This window comes from Elephantulus edwardii, unplaced genomic scaffold, assembly GCF_000299155.1.
Source record: "Elephantulus edwardii isolate Elephantulus edwardi_28Jun2011 unplaced genomic scaffold, EleEdw1.0 scaffold00029, whole genome shotgun sequence".
Lineage (NCBI taxonomy): Eukaryota > Metazoa > Chordata > Mammalia > Macroscelidea > Macroscelididae > Elephantulus > Elephantulus edwardii.
In genome coordinates this window covers 1547638-1562800 of record NW_006399779.1, presented here as the reverse complement: position 1 = coordinate 1562800, position 15163 = coordinate 1547638, and positions in this window count along the sequence as shown.

Below are 15163 nucleotides of genomic sequence, written 5' to 3'. Positions count from 1 at the left end.
AGAGGGTCAGCATAAGAGAGGAAGACCCTGGATGGGATGGATTGACTCAATGACTGGAGTGATGGAGGTAGGTGTGGCAAAGACAATGAGGTTGGCTCAAGATAGAGCAGTGTTCAGAGCTGTTGTGCATAGACACTATGGCTGTAAATGACCGAACGACAGCAACAAGCCAATAAAACTTTGCTGAATTGGATCACTATGACCAAAAGTTTTCTTGCTTGAATCTTTAGGGTTCCCTAAGTATACTATCATGTCATCTGCATGTAAAGATAGTTTTAACACCTCTTTACCAATCTGGAATTCTCTTAATTCCTTTTATGATTATTGCTCTCACTAAGACTTCTAATATAATAGTGAATATCAGTGGTATTGGTGGACATCCTTGTCTGGTCCCTGAATGACTTTATTCTCTCTTCATTGCAGATGATGTTGGCTGTTGTGATGTTGAATGTTTTACAGTTGTTGCTGTGTTATTACTTATGTTGAGGACATCCTCCTTTAATCTTATTTTGTTGAATGTTCTTATCAGGAAATGGTGATGGATTTTGTAAAAAATCTTTTCTGCCTCAATTGAGATGATCATATGGTTCTTGCAATTTATTTTATTGATATGATGAATTACATTTGTTATTTTTCTTATGTAAGATCTTGTTCATAGGGTCACTATGAGTCATACTTGACTGATGTCACATAACAATAACAAGTTCAGGTCTGTGTGTGTGATACCTGAAGAATAAGCCAGGTAAGGAAGGAAGTTGAGTCTCGGACTAGTTGGGATCATCAGGATGTGGGCCCCAGGCTGGAAGTACCTAGCTACAAGGTTTAGTGCTGAGGGTGTAGCTTCCAGGAACTCTGCTCTCTGTACATAGCCTTAATTGTAACAGTTTGTATTCACCTTATTTGCATTAACAGCAAGCTGTCAATTCTCCTTTGTGGGCTACTGACTACTTATTTGCATAGGTCTACCCAAACCATTCACTCAACCTGTATGTTGAGCAAATCATTTAAAAAGGTAGCATGGTAAAAAGGTAGCATGGGGATGGGAGGAAGACTCATCAAGAGACTGAATTAATGCAGATGATACAACATTACTTGCAGAAATTAAAAAAAACACTAGAAGACCTTGCTGTAGAACACCAAAGACCACAATCTTCAGTATGTATTACATTTATCACTAAGAAAACAAAAATCTTTATGAGTGTACCAATAGGCAACATCGTGACAAATTGGGAAAAGACTAAAGATTGATGCTAGGATGATAGGTGTTGATGATATACCAAGTAAAATGAAACCTTCCATAATTTCTATCTTTTCTCTTTTTTACCATAATAATACCTATTGTCTAGTGGTGAGGAATTTTTTGTTTGTTTGTTTTATGTTGAGATACAATCAATATTGAAGGCGTAGTCTTTAATCTTTTCTATCTTTGAGTCTTCCTTATGTTCTGAAGGCAAGATTGTATCATCTACAGAACACAAGTTGTTGATGAGTCTTCTCTCAGTCCCGAAGTCACATTGTTTTCCCTATAGTCCACATTCTCAAATAATCTGTTCAGCGTAAAGACTGAACAGGTATGTAGAAATAATAATCTTAACACACAAACACCGCCCCACCACACACACACACAGAGGTGTGTTTTGTTTTGTTGGTTTTTTTAAGCCATTCAATATTCTCTTGTTCGGTTTGGAAAACTACTTCTTAATCTATGAACAGGTTTGACATGAGCATTGGTTTACCCACTACAGCTCAAGAACTTACAGCCTGAACATGCTCTTGAGAGTTTACAGAGAAACTTTACCAGTTTATCTCATATCCTTGCATATTCATGTACAGAGAACCATAAAATTTACTGAAGTCATACCATGTGATTTTCTAAGGATTTTTGTATTTAACAGGAAGACAGAGCTAAGAAAATATTTAAAATTTACAGTTTTAAATACTGCTAGCATTCAGTTCTGTGATAGCACTTGGGAGGTACTACCTTTTTTGCTAGAGATGGGATGGATACCCAGGCGATAATTTGTGAATGACTTTATTCCTGGATTAAAATGTGAAATGAGCCAAAATGTTACTTTAGGGAAAGCTCAAGAGAAATTTTCCAGGCAGAGCTAGATTCATGGACAAAAGTTTGAATGTGAAAATTCATGCAGAATGGAGGGTAGTTAATGCAGACTGAAACTAGAGTTGTCTTTATGTGCCATCTAGTTGCCTGTGACTCATAGCAACCCTATGTCCAGTAGCTCTGATGCCCGCCCTGTCCTGAGCCAGTCTCACTGACTCTGACACACCTCTTCCCATTGTCCTAGTTACTGTATCAATCCATCTCATCTGGGTACAAGTGTATGATTTATTTTGGCTTCTTATTAGTTGCACAACCTCATCTGAATAGCTTACCTCTTTGATTAAGTTTTTCCAATATCAAACAGGAACAACAATAAGATGCTTTTTTCAAGATTTATGACTATTTAGTCAAGTTGTGGGTTTTTTTTGGTGTTAAATGCTATGGAGTACTCTGACTGACTGAGAGTCTGTATAGAACAGAGTAGAATGGTACTCTGTCCTTTCCTCAGTCATTGACATGTTCTCTTTTGTGGTTAAGCCCATTGTTGCAGTCACTGTGCCAGTCTATCTTCTTGAGGGTCTTTCTCTCCTTCCCTAACTCTCTGCTTTTCTAGGTATGATGTCCTTTTCCCTCCTAGCAGCCTGCCAAAAGCGTCTGGGACAAAGCCTCATCATATCTTCAACTCCAAGGAGCTGTCTGGCAATACTTCTTTCTAGACAGATTTGTACATCCTTTTGGCATACATAGAAAGTACAGATTTTCTGGCATATTGCAAGTAATCAGTACAGTTTAAGATCATACCTGCAGTTATACAACAGGTTATAATAGGAGAGAGAGAAGATTCTCCTTATAAAGTATGTTGTTTCCAATTTACACATGTGAGTGCTCTTATTTGGGGCATTTGGAAAGTAAGCCTAGAAAAGCTGTTTCTGGTATTGAGTCAATTATTTCTATTTTGATATATATTAAAATTTAAATATTAGTGAAACTTGCCATTTTATTATAAACTTGTCATTTATTATTATTCAATATTATTTCCTAAGAGGAACCACAAGGTAAATAGCACTGTGGTTGCAAATAGTTGCTTGTCAACGCAGTGGATGGCAATAGCTACTTTGCAGTGAGATAAAAAGCACTTTAGTCACTTCAGATCTAGTACTAGAGTTGTTATAAGCCACTTTAGGCAAATTTGAGTGTTATTGGAAAAGCATTATAATTTAATAGTCCACATATTAAGCTAGTTTTAAAAAGGAAGATTTTCAAATAATGGTCATTACTCAGTTTAATTAGAAAATAGATATCATCATGACCTTTACCTTTAACCTTGCCACTGATGAATTATAATCTCTGAACCATGATGTTGTTGTTGTTGTTGTGTACCACAGAGTCAGACCTAACCCACAGCTGAGTGTTTGGTGGGTTTTAAGAGATATTTAATCACAAGGGAGGAGATTGCCTTTCCTCCTCTGGCAGAACAGCTGGTGGCCTTGAACCATGTGCTTTTGGGATTGGAGTGCAGCTTCTCGTCACTAGGAAACCAGAGTTCCCACAATAATTATTACTTAATGCTTTACAAATATGCTTAATCTTGTTTCATTTTTAATTTAAAATATAACTTCATTATGTGATGATCCCTGGTTGTCAGAACAAATGGAATAGAACTGAAAGTATTTCCATATTGGACCATCTCACTTAGAATGTGGTTATAAGTCGTTGGAATCACTGTTTCGTGTCATATTTCAAGGTTGTTACCAAACTGGCAGAACTAAATTAACTACCTGCGTTATGCGGAAAACAACCTTGCTTGCTGAAAACGAGGAGGACTTGAAGCTTTGGCAGCAGATGATCAAAGATTATGGCCTTCAATGTGGACGGTATCTGAACCTTAAGAAGAAAAAAATTCCTTACTACTGAATCAATGAATAATACAGGGGAAAAAAATCCCTGAAATTGTCAATGTTTTTACTCTACTTGGATTCACAATCAACTCCCTTGGTACTATTAGTATTGTATTTGACAATACATTGTGAAGGGCCTCTCCAAATTACTGAGGAACAATAATGTTAGTTTGAAGATTAAGATGGGCCTGATTGAGTCATTTCAGTCATTTGCTATGCATCTGAGGGCTGAACAGTGAAAAAGAATGCCAGAAGAAGAATGAATGTGCTTTAGTTGTAGTGTTAGAGAAAGTGCAGAGTATCCTATGGACTGCCAAAAGAACAAACAGATGTGTCTTGGAAATAGTGCATCGAGAATATTCTTTGGAGGAAAGGATGGTGAAGCATCATCTCACTCACTTCGGGCATGTTATTAGGACAGGCTATTAATTGTGAAGTAAACCATGCTTGGAAAGGTGGAGGGTCAGCCAAACATAGGAACAGGGTCAATGAGATGGAGTGACACAGAGACTGCAACAATGGAGTCATGTAAGATATGATGAGGATTGCACAGGATAGGACATGGCTCAGATCTCTTGGTCATAGATAGATTATGAGTCATACTTAACAGTGTCTAACAACTATTAAAAACAGCAGTATTATTGTTGTGTACCATAGAGTTGGAACTGACCCATAGCTGACCCTTCAGCGGATTTTCAGAGACAGTTAATCAAACAGGACGAGACTGCCAGTCCTTCTCCTGTGGAGCAGCTGGTAGCCTCGAACCGTGTGCCTTTGGGATCACAACACAGCTTCTTGCCATTAGAACACTACAGCTCCTAGTAGACATTATTAATTAAGTACAAAATTTCATTTTTTCTTCAAAGAATATCCTAAATTTGAATAGGTATGAATATTCCAGGAAGAAATGTATAAAAACTGTTTTTGTGTACAAAGTTTCATTAGAGGAAGAATTTATTTACATACACAGCAGACATCCCAATTATATTTCTGCCAGGCACTCCAATGTCTGTCGAACATGACTATATCTCAGAGAGAATTACAAAATGTTGGAATTATTTGGCCTGAAGGAATCATTCACAGTAGTACTTATGTTATTATTTATAAAGTTTTTTAATGAAGTGTTTGTTTTCTCCAACCGAGGTGAGGGTAATGGATTAGGGATTATGCTCACTGGTTAAGAAGTTGTTGTTGCTGTTTTGTGCTGTTGAGTCGCCTGTGACTCATAACGACCCTATGTACAACAGCCCTAAACTCTGCTCTGTCCTGTGCCAATCGCACTGTCTCTGACACTCCCATCCCGATTATCCCAGTCACTGAATCAATCCACCTCATAGAGGGCCTTCTCCTCCTGCATTGTCCCTCCACCCTCCCAAGCATGATATCCTGCTCCAAGGACTGGTCTCTCCTCACAACATGTCCAAAGTATGTTAGATGGAGCTTCAGAATCCTTGCCTCCAAGGAGCCACCCAGTTTAACCCTTTCCAGGGCGAATCTGTTTGTTTTCCTGGAAGTCCATGATACTCTCAATACTCTTCTCCAGCACCACAGCTCAAAGGCATCAATTCTCCTTCTATCCTCCCTGGTCATTGTCCAACTCTCTGATGCATAACAAGTGGTTGTGAAGACCATGGCCTGTATCAAATGCACCTTAGTCTCCAGAGAGACACCATTGCTCTTCAGTACTTTGGAGAGGTCCCTAACAGCAGATTTTTCCATGGCAATACGCCTTTTAATTTTCTGGCTACTGGTGCCAAGAGTGTTGACTGTGGAGCCAAGCATAGCTAACCATAATCAGGTCACAATAAAAATGAAAATGAAAGAAACTGTTTATTTACTCAGCCTGTCTTATAAAGGTTTACTCTCTATGAGGGTCTGTTTTCTATCTCACATATTTCTTTCACAATAACCTTACAAATTATGACATATTTTCAAATTATATCATCTATATATTTATTTCACTTTTCTTTTTTCTTATCTTTGCATTACTTATGTTTTTTGGTGTTTGTTCTTTTTCTTTGTCTGAGAATTCTGAATGCTCTGCTAAAAATAACCAGATCACAATATGATTCAAAAAGTAATGCATGAATGAAATAACTTAGAAAACCCTTTGGTATTTTTTTTGTTTGGTAGAGTTTGTTGTTGTTATTTATTTTCTTTTATTTTTATGTTATTTTATTTTTTTGTTAGAAGGAAGAAGTTTATTTGGAAAAGTTTCTATTTTCTATGATGTTACAGATGAGGACATGAGCTCCAGGGATTTGTTGTTGTTGTTGTAATAAAATGATCCTTATCCACCCTCAAGTATGTTTCACCAAAAATCAGAATCTACTTGAGTTTTGAGATTTCTAAATGTATTCATCTCCCCATTTTCTAATGGAAAACTGAATAAACTATTGGGCATTGTAATGAACTCGGAAGAATTCTCCATTGTTGATTTAAACAGAGGCCACACGTATGTTAACTGCACAGGTAGATTGAGATTTGAAAACATAAATGTCAAGGGACAGTCTCATCATTCAAACACACAATTGTCGCAGATACTATCTAAACTGAGAGCAGCTCTACACAATATGCTTTGTTAAATGGAGATGGAGTGGGTAAGAGTCACTGTAGTTTTACCAAACTTCTTATTTTTGTCCCTGAAGTAGAGAGACATCAAGCTGTGTCAAAGTAATACCAATTTTCTGTAAACGAATTTCTAGTTTTCAGAGAGAAGTTAATCGAATTCATACTGCGCATATTCTTTCTCTGTGCTGTCAAGTTAGAACCAACTCATAATTGATCTGTTAATGGATTTACGTGGAGCTGCTGGTGGCTCCCAACCACTAGAAAGACGTTACTTTAGGACGAGTAGCACAGGTTCCTAAAGGCTAAGCCACTAGAGTTCTCCATTGTGTGTGTTAGCAACAATGTCTTGAATAGTTTCTACAATGATGTAAATAAATAATTGTGTGGTTGTTGTTGTTGATTGCCTTCTAGTTGAGCACAACTCATAGTGACCTTATGAACAAAAGACCTGAAGCCCCTTTACAACTATCAACATTTATCGAAATTCATAGTTTCCTGAGGCATGTTGTTTAGGAAGTGTATGCTACTCCTGCTTCAAACTTGTCATAGTACATTATTGTTATTATGTGTCATTGAGTCATCTGCATTGTATAGCGACCCTGTGTACAGCAGCTCTGAATCCTTCCCTGTCCTGAGTGAGTCTCACTAACTCTAACACACCAACTCCCATAGCACCAGTTACTGTATCAATCCATCCCATCCAGGGTCTCCCTCCCCTGAATTGTCTGTCCACACTTTCCAAGCATGATGTCCTTCTCCAAGGACTGGTCTCTCCTGGCGACGTCCCCAAAGTAAGTGAGTTGAAGCTCTATAGTTAATATATTGACTACAAACTAAAAGGTGGAAAGCTCGTGTTTTTCTAGAATTGCTTCAGAAGAAAATATTAGCAACCTACTTCCTAAAACTTAGCTAATTTTTAAAAACTCTGTGAAGCAAAGCTGTACTCTGACCTTCTTGTAGTAATCATGAACTGACGTAGACTCAATTATGATTGGAAATACTAAAGAAATTCAAGACTTCTCTTTGCCTTTGTCTATATTTCTCTCTCTCTCTTCTCTCTCTCTCTCTCTCTCTCTCTCTCTCTCTCTCTCTCTCTCTCTCTCTCTGTGTGTGTGTGTGTGTGTCTTTTCTTGGGGGTGTGTACTTACCACTTATTAAAAGAGAAGCATAACATTTCCATATGTTTTTGTTTCTAAGATAAAATCAGGGAGCTTTGGCGGCCTAGTGGCAAGAAGCTGCACTGCAATCCCAAAGGCACAACATTTGAATCCCACCAGCTTCTCCAGGGGAGAAAGAAGGATGGGCAGCCTCCTCCCTTGTGATTAACCACCTCTGAAAACCCACCAAGAGGGTCACCTTTGGGTTGGTTCTGACTTGAAGGTACACAACAACAACAACAACAACAACACAAAATAATCAGAATAACCCAATGATTTTTGTTAATTATTTATTTCTTCTTTTCCACTGAAAAGAAAATTATTCTGTTTGCCAGCCTTTAAATCTTTGGTTTTGTTTTCCTGATGTAAGTTTCCATAATTAATAGCAAACTGTGAACCTGAACAACATAGCTTTTCTAAGACGTAGGTGAAAGTGATCAGTGTACTCAACCAATAAGCAGATTTGGGTTAGAAATTGATGGTTGCTAGTCATGCTTCTGAAAGTTTTAGCCCCACAATCTTTTCTTTTCCTGTAAATGGGAAACAAATTACATTTAATTTTCAATGTGACGTTTTTCTTGCTTTCCTCTAGTTGATCACAAACTTTTTTAAAACCCACCTCTTAGAATTTATTCTACTTACATTTTATGACAAGTAACTGTATCATTCACTAACAAGAATTGTTTTTAAATTTCTTTAAGGTCAATTTCTATCATTCTTGACATGGAAAGGCAGCAGCCTTGACAGATGAATCCTTTATTCCAAAGGTCTCAGAAAATTGATCCGGTCGTCTAATTTGCTTTTCCCTTTATCAATATGCAATGATACCTGCTTTTCTTAATTATCCTGAGATATTTTTTTTTGCCTTATAGTATGATCAACTTCAGAATAAACAATCCAGAATCTTTCAAATTCAATTTATCCTTATTTCACTTCCCATGATTTGTAGCAATAAATATTGAAGCAGACATACGTATAGTCAAATCTTAAAACCACTTCATTAACTAAACAGTCAATACAGTGACTACATGAAGACAGAATTGCTTAAAGGGTATGTGAAAGTTTGCTGTATAAGTTTAGAGAGAAATACAATAGCCTATAAGAGAGTCTATTTATAAGTTGGAAAGTAAAAAAGGTGTCATGATATTCACATGTATTTGGATGAGTGCATCTCTGATGATTCATGTTTTTGCCTCCTATATTAGTAATTATTTTCTTTTCCTGAAATACTCAATCGGAATTTAATAGAGTACATTTTCAGAATATGAAAGGAATGTAAAATAATTTCTCAGAAAATGCTGCAGCAGTAAACCATGCAAACCTGGCGAGAATGGTTCGTTATCTATAACTTGGCATCAGCTGCTGGAACATTATTACACTGTGGCAGTGGGAGGAATGTTCATTTTTTTGTCATTAGATACTATTGAGGTGGTGGACATTTGAAAAAAAATTGATACAAAACAATGCCTGGTCTTGTTCCATTCTCAAAATCATTGTTGTATTTGAGCTCCTTGTTGTATTCTTTGTACCAATTCATCTCACTAAATTAATCTCATCCTCTGTATCATTGACCCTGTCCTTTACCAACATAATCTGCTGCTATGGGGACACTATAATCTCTCCTAAAAGCATATGTGAACGTTTCAACATATTTAATTCCATAATATTCTTCCTGTAGTTTCTTATAAGAGTGATTTGTTCTTCCTGAAGTCCGTAAAATATTCAGTAATTTTTCCCCCAACAGCATAACTCAAATGTATCATTTTTTCCTTGGTCTAACTTATATATGCATATGAAGTGATAAAAACATCATGGCTTGGACCAGGAACGTATTCCTCAAAGTGAAATCTTTGCTTTATAATGCTTCCAAAAGGTATTTTGCAGTGTTTGCCACATGCAATATGTCCTTGGATCACTTGACCATTAATTCTACATGCATGGATTGCAGATTCAAGTAAAATTAAATGTTCAACAACTTCAGTATTTTCTTGGATATCATGATATTACTTGACTGTCTTATCATAATGCTGTTGTAAGAACTTCTGGTTTCTTTTTGTTGATGTTGAATCTACATTGAAGTCTTTGATGTTCATTAGTAAACGCTTCAAGTCTTCTTGGCCATCACCAAATGAGTTTATGTCATTTGCATATTGTGAGTTGTTAATGATTATTCCTCTAGCTTTAATGCCATTTTGTTCTTCATAGAGTTCAAATTCTTCAATAATTTACTCTACATACAGACAAAATAAGTTTGATAAAAAAAAATACTACCTCAATAGACTCCTTTTGTGATTTTTAAACCATGCAGGATATCTTCATATTGTTTTTTAAAAAGGCACAAAACCCCCTATCTTTTGGTCTATATATAGCTCTTATACAAACACATTCAAATATTCTAGAATACTCTATTTTAAATTTCATCCTCAATTTTTTAAGATTCACATAGTTGAAGGCCTTTGAATATACTATAGAAATATGTAAACATCTTTTTGGAAGTCTTTGTTTTTAATCATGATCCATCTAATATTAGCAATGATGTCATTCTTTAAGTACTTAAATTTTAAGGCACATTCTATCTATGCCACACTTCATTTTTGGCAATATAAGTATAGCACTACATAAGCAAAAACTTGATTTCACTCTTTCCAAGACAGGCCTATTTTTTTTTTTTTTGGTTTTCATTCATTCATTGTTGCACTGTTTTCTCCACCCTCCTCCCCAGTTCTTTCTTCTTTCCCCGCCCCATGTCTGTTTTAATTGTCCAATTGCCACAGTGCTTGTCAAAGCCAGTTCTGATTAATCTCCTTTGTCAGTGTGTCCCTTGCCATTCCCTATCACTCCTCCCTGAGAGAGACTTCACTCTGATTCATAAGGAAAAGGGGATGGCGTATTCTCTTAGCTACTTCCTGCTGAAAAGGGACACTGTGGGTTTCAGGGTGAATGTCTTCTCTCACTACTTTAAAGGGCCCCTTTGGCAGTAGGAAACACATAGACTATTATGGAGACTGATTTTGGAATTTAGATGCACTGTTATCAATTGTGCTTAGCCGTACATGTTCATATCCTTGAAGATGTATCATGGAAGTGTTGCAGCCTAGAAGATACAAATTTAACTAACAAGTTAAAAGTGCATGAGTCAAAAATTGAAAAGCAATAATATTCTGAGTAGAGGTTCTAATAGTGGCACAAATCAAGTTACAGAGGTAAGGTGGTTTCATTGCCATCCTTACTCTAACTTAATTCTTTTTTTTAAAATTTAAATCTGTTATTAATTTCAGTGAAAATTTACAGAGGCTTTGGATTTCCATTCATTCATTGTTGTAGATTTGTCCCCTCCCAAGGCTCCCCCCCCTGTTTTTTACAGTCTATGTTATGTTCAAGACTCTTCTCCAGCACCACAACTTGAAGGCATCAATTCTTCTTCTGTCAGCCTTATGATGGTCCAGTTCTCTGATGCACAGCAAGTAATTGAGAAGACCATGGCCTGGATCAGGTGCACCTTAGTCTTTGTACTGACATCATTGCTTCTCAGTACTCTGGAAAGTTCCTTGACAGCATACTTACCTAATGCAGTTAGTCTTTTGATTTCCTAACTGCTGGTGCCAAGAGTGTTCTTGATTGTGGAGCCAAGCAAGTTGTAATTTTTAACAACCTCAATTTGTTTTTCATCCGCCACAGTACTGTCAATTGGCCCAGTGGTGGGAATCTTTGTCTTCTTGATGCTTAGCTTCAGTCTATATTGAAGACTATAGTCCTTGACTTTCTGTTCAAAGTGCTTCAGGTGTTCCTCAGTTTCAGCAAGCAAGGTTATGTCATCTGCATAATGTAAGTTGTTGATCAGTCTTCCTCCAATCCTGATGCCAAATTCCTCCTCATAAAGACCAGCATCCCAAAAGATCTGTTCTTCATATAGATTGAAAAGGTATGGAGACAGGATCCATCCGTGACGTGACACACTTCCTTTCTGATTCAGTGTTTCCCTGCTCTGTTTTGAGGATTGCTTCCTGGTAAGTATAGGTTTCACACAAGCACTATCAAGTGCTTATTTCTTCTTGTGGTTAGGATTTCTAATTGGTACTGTTTTTCTTAATTACTTTCCTATGTTTTCTTAGTTACTGCAGAAAAATCCAACTGATTTTGTATATTTTTTTTTTATTTTGTATATTGATCTTGTAACCTACCAAACTGAGACAGACTGAAGTAGAATAACTGAACAGATCCATCACACACACACACACAAAAAGAAAGTAGTCTTTAAAATTACCCAACAAAAAAATGCCCTGGACCAGATAGCTCTACCACAAAATTTTGCCATATATTTTTAGAAGGTTTGTCTCCAATTCTACATAAAACACTTCAGAAAATTAAACACAAAGAAATATTCTCAGACTCATTCTATGTAGTGAACATATCTCTAATACCAAAGTCAGGTAGATACCACCAAAATAGAAAAATATAGACCAGTATTTTTAATGAACGTGGACTAAAAATAATCAAGAATGCCCTAGTCAATAGAATCCAATAACATATTGAAACTAATATATCATGACCAAATTGAATTTATTACAAGCATAAAAGGATTGTTTAACCTAAGAAAAACAATAGATTATATCTACTACCTCAATAAAACAAAAGATAAAAACCATATCATTATCTCAGTTGATACAGATAGCTGTTCCTGAAAAGGACATTATACTCTAAACCAAGAGCCAATGTCATTCTCAAGAGACCATGAAGAGAGATTAAAGGTATTCTCTCTCTCTTAGTTTGTTTTCTCCCCCTGTTGTGTAATATCAAATTGAATTCAACTGGCACAGGGGGAGATTGCCCCTCCTTTTCCAGTAAGGCATCTGATGGACTCGACCTATATGCCTTTGGGGAATTATAGTACAGCTTCTTGCCACTAGGCCACCAGAGCTCCCTAAAGATAGGAACCTTTGTTTTTCCCTAGGAACAAGAACTGGACAAGGAATCCCACTTATATAGGAATGTCACTACTCCTATTCAATAATTCAACATATATTCAATAATATATTGGAAGTTTAATGAGAGCAGTAAGGCAAGAGGAGAAGGTAATAAGAGGCATCAAATTTTGCAAATAGTAGGCGAAATTATTTCTAGATCCAGCTGATAAAAGTAGAAACATCTAAAGAGTTGACAAGAAAACTGTTGGACTTAGTCGACCAGTTCAGCAAAGTAGGAGAATGTAAAATCAACATTAAAAAAAAAAATCAGTCAGTCTTCTTGAGGGTTTCCTCTCCTTCACTGACTCTCTGCTTTTCCTAATATGGTGTCCTTTTCCCAAGAACCAGCTCCTATTGGAGCATGGTGAAAGTATGTGAGACAAAGTTGTACCATTCTTGATTCTAAGGACCACTGAGGCCGTATTTCTTCCAAGACATATTTGTTTGTTCTCTTAGCAGTTCATGGTATATTTAAAATTCTGTACTAATATCAAAGTTCAGAGACATTAGTTTTTCTTCAGTTTTCCTTATTGTCCAGCTTTCACATGAGTATGATAAAATTGAAAATATCATGTCTTGAATCAGGTGTATTTATTCTTAAGCTGATATCCTTTTTATGTAGTACCTAACATAGGGTTTTGGCGGTAGGTTTATCTATTGCAATGGGTCATTTGATTTCTCAACTGTCCTTTGTATTAGTGTTGCTTGTGAACACCAGTAAAAATCAATTTCAAACTCTTTTCTCTGCTTATTATGGTGGCATTTGTTGGTGCAGATGTGAGGTGTAATCCATACTTAAAGCTACAGTCTGAACTTCTTCAGAATGAATTTCAAGTCTTCTTGACTTTAAGCAAGTAAGCTTGTATCATCTGCTTAATGCAAATTTGGTTTTGGGTCTTCCTCCAATTCTGATGCATTTTTTTCCCTCAAATATACCATCTTCTTTGAGTATTACTCAGTATACTAAATAAGTATAATATAAGGATACAACCCTGAAATGCACCTTTCTTGATTTTAAAACATGAAATATTTATCATCGTATTAGTTGCAAACGACTTCTGCTGCTTTGAAACCTATGTGAGTTAGAAGCCAATAAGACTTCATGAGGTTGTTTTGGTGTTTGGGAGTTTCTTTTCTGGATCTTTCAAATTTTCTGAATTTGATAAGGTACTTTCTCATATATGCCTTGTTTTGGTCTAAAAGATTGGAGCTTTCTTGCTCTAGTGTTTTTCTACCTTTATAGGTTCTGGCGCTTGTAGAGAAAGGAAGTAGAGGGTTTAACCCAAACGCAGCCCAAGTGTGTAAATGTGCCTAGGAAACAGGAAGTACATTAAAACACAGTTAACTACTCTGATAAAAAAAGAACACTTTTCTTTAATTATAAAATTTGTGATACTACACTGCTTATCGCTCTCTCTATAGGGAGAAAAAGCAATCAAATTAAGAAAAAATACAATAAAAGTTGCTCTAAACAAGAAAAAGGGAAATAAAATTGGTGAGGTGCATGTTGCACTGAACTTTATTGGAACCTTGTCATCTACTGTTTACAAACTGATAAAACACATGTCTTGTTTTCAGACAGCCTGTTTCTTTCTATAGAGAAGGATGAAAGGTGGTCAATAATGTTGGTAAGTGAAATGAATGGGTTGACTTTCAAAAGGTGATTGCAGAGAGTGTGCTGTGCCCCACTACAAAAGGAATGCGTTCAGTGGGATTCGCAACTCTTTCCAGTGTGGACCCTTAGGATGCACTTTGAGTTACTACTTTTATGAAATCACTTCCATTTGGAAAACTGCATCTTAACAACTTGCATGTTGTTGCAGTATAAAAAGGTAAAATAAGACAGCCTCATTCTTGTGTAAAAAGTACAATTGAAACAGATGAGGGAAAGAACAGATTAGAAGTGATATATGATTGAGTATTATGGTTAGCACAGGAATCCAGAATTAAGGTTGCATGGAGAAGTGTACTCGGGGTGGGGGGCGGTGGGAAGGGACCTGGGAATTGTATACTAATGAAGGAATTTTTTTTTCTTTTTTCTCTCTTTAGAGGGGGAAGCGAACTGGTGGGGAGGGGTGGGAAGGGAGAAAATTGCGGCAATGAAAATCCAAAACCTCTGTAAAAAAAAATAAAAAAAAAATACAAAATTAAAAAAAAATACAATAAAGTATTTCTACTGCTGAAGCCCATAGAGCCAGCTGAAATAACTGTAAATCCTACAGAATCGTAGGAACATATATATTAATTATTAAGTTAAGTTGAAGTCTATGAACCTCTTTTCATCATAATCCCTAGAATTATAAATATAGCAAATCTCAAAAATTGGCTACATAGTATAATAAGAGGAAAATAAAATCCTAAAGACTTCAAGCACTAACCTGGTTTTCAGTGCCACTTTAAACTATAGCATAAATCCACACAAACCTATGAGTCACAGATATACCTCTTCCCTCTACTTAGGTTTGAAGGGTTATATGTGTGCTAAGCTATTCCATCGGCATAGTAGCAAAG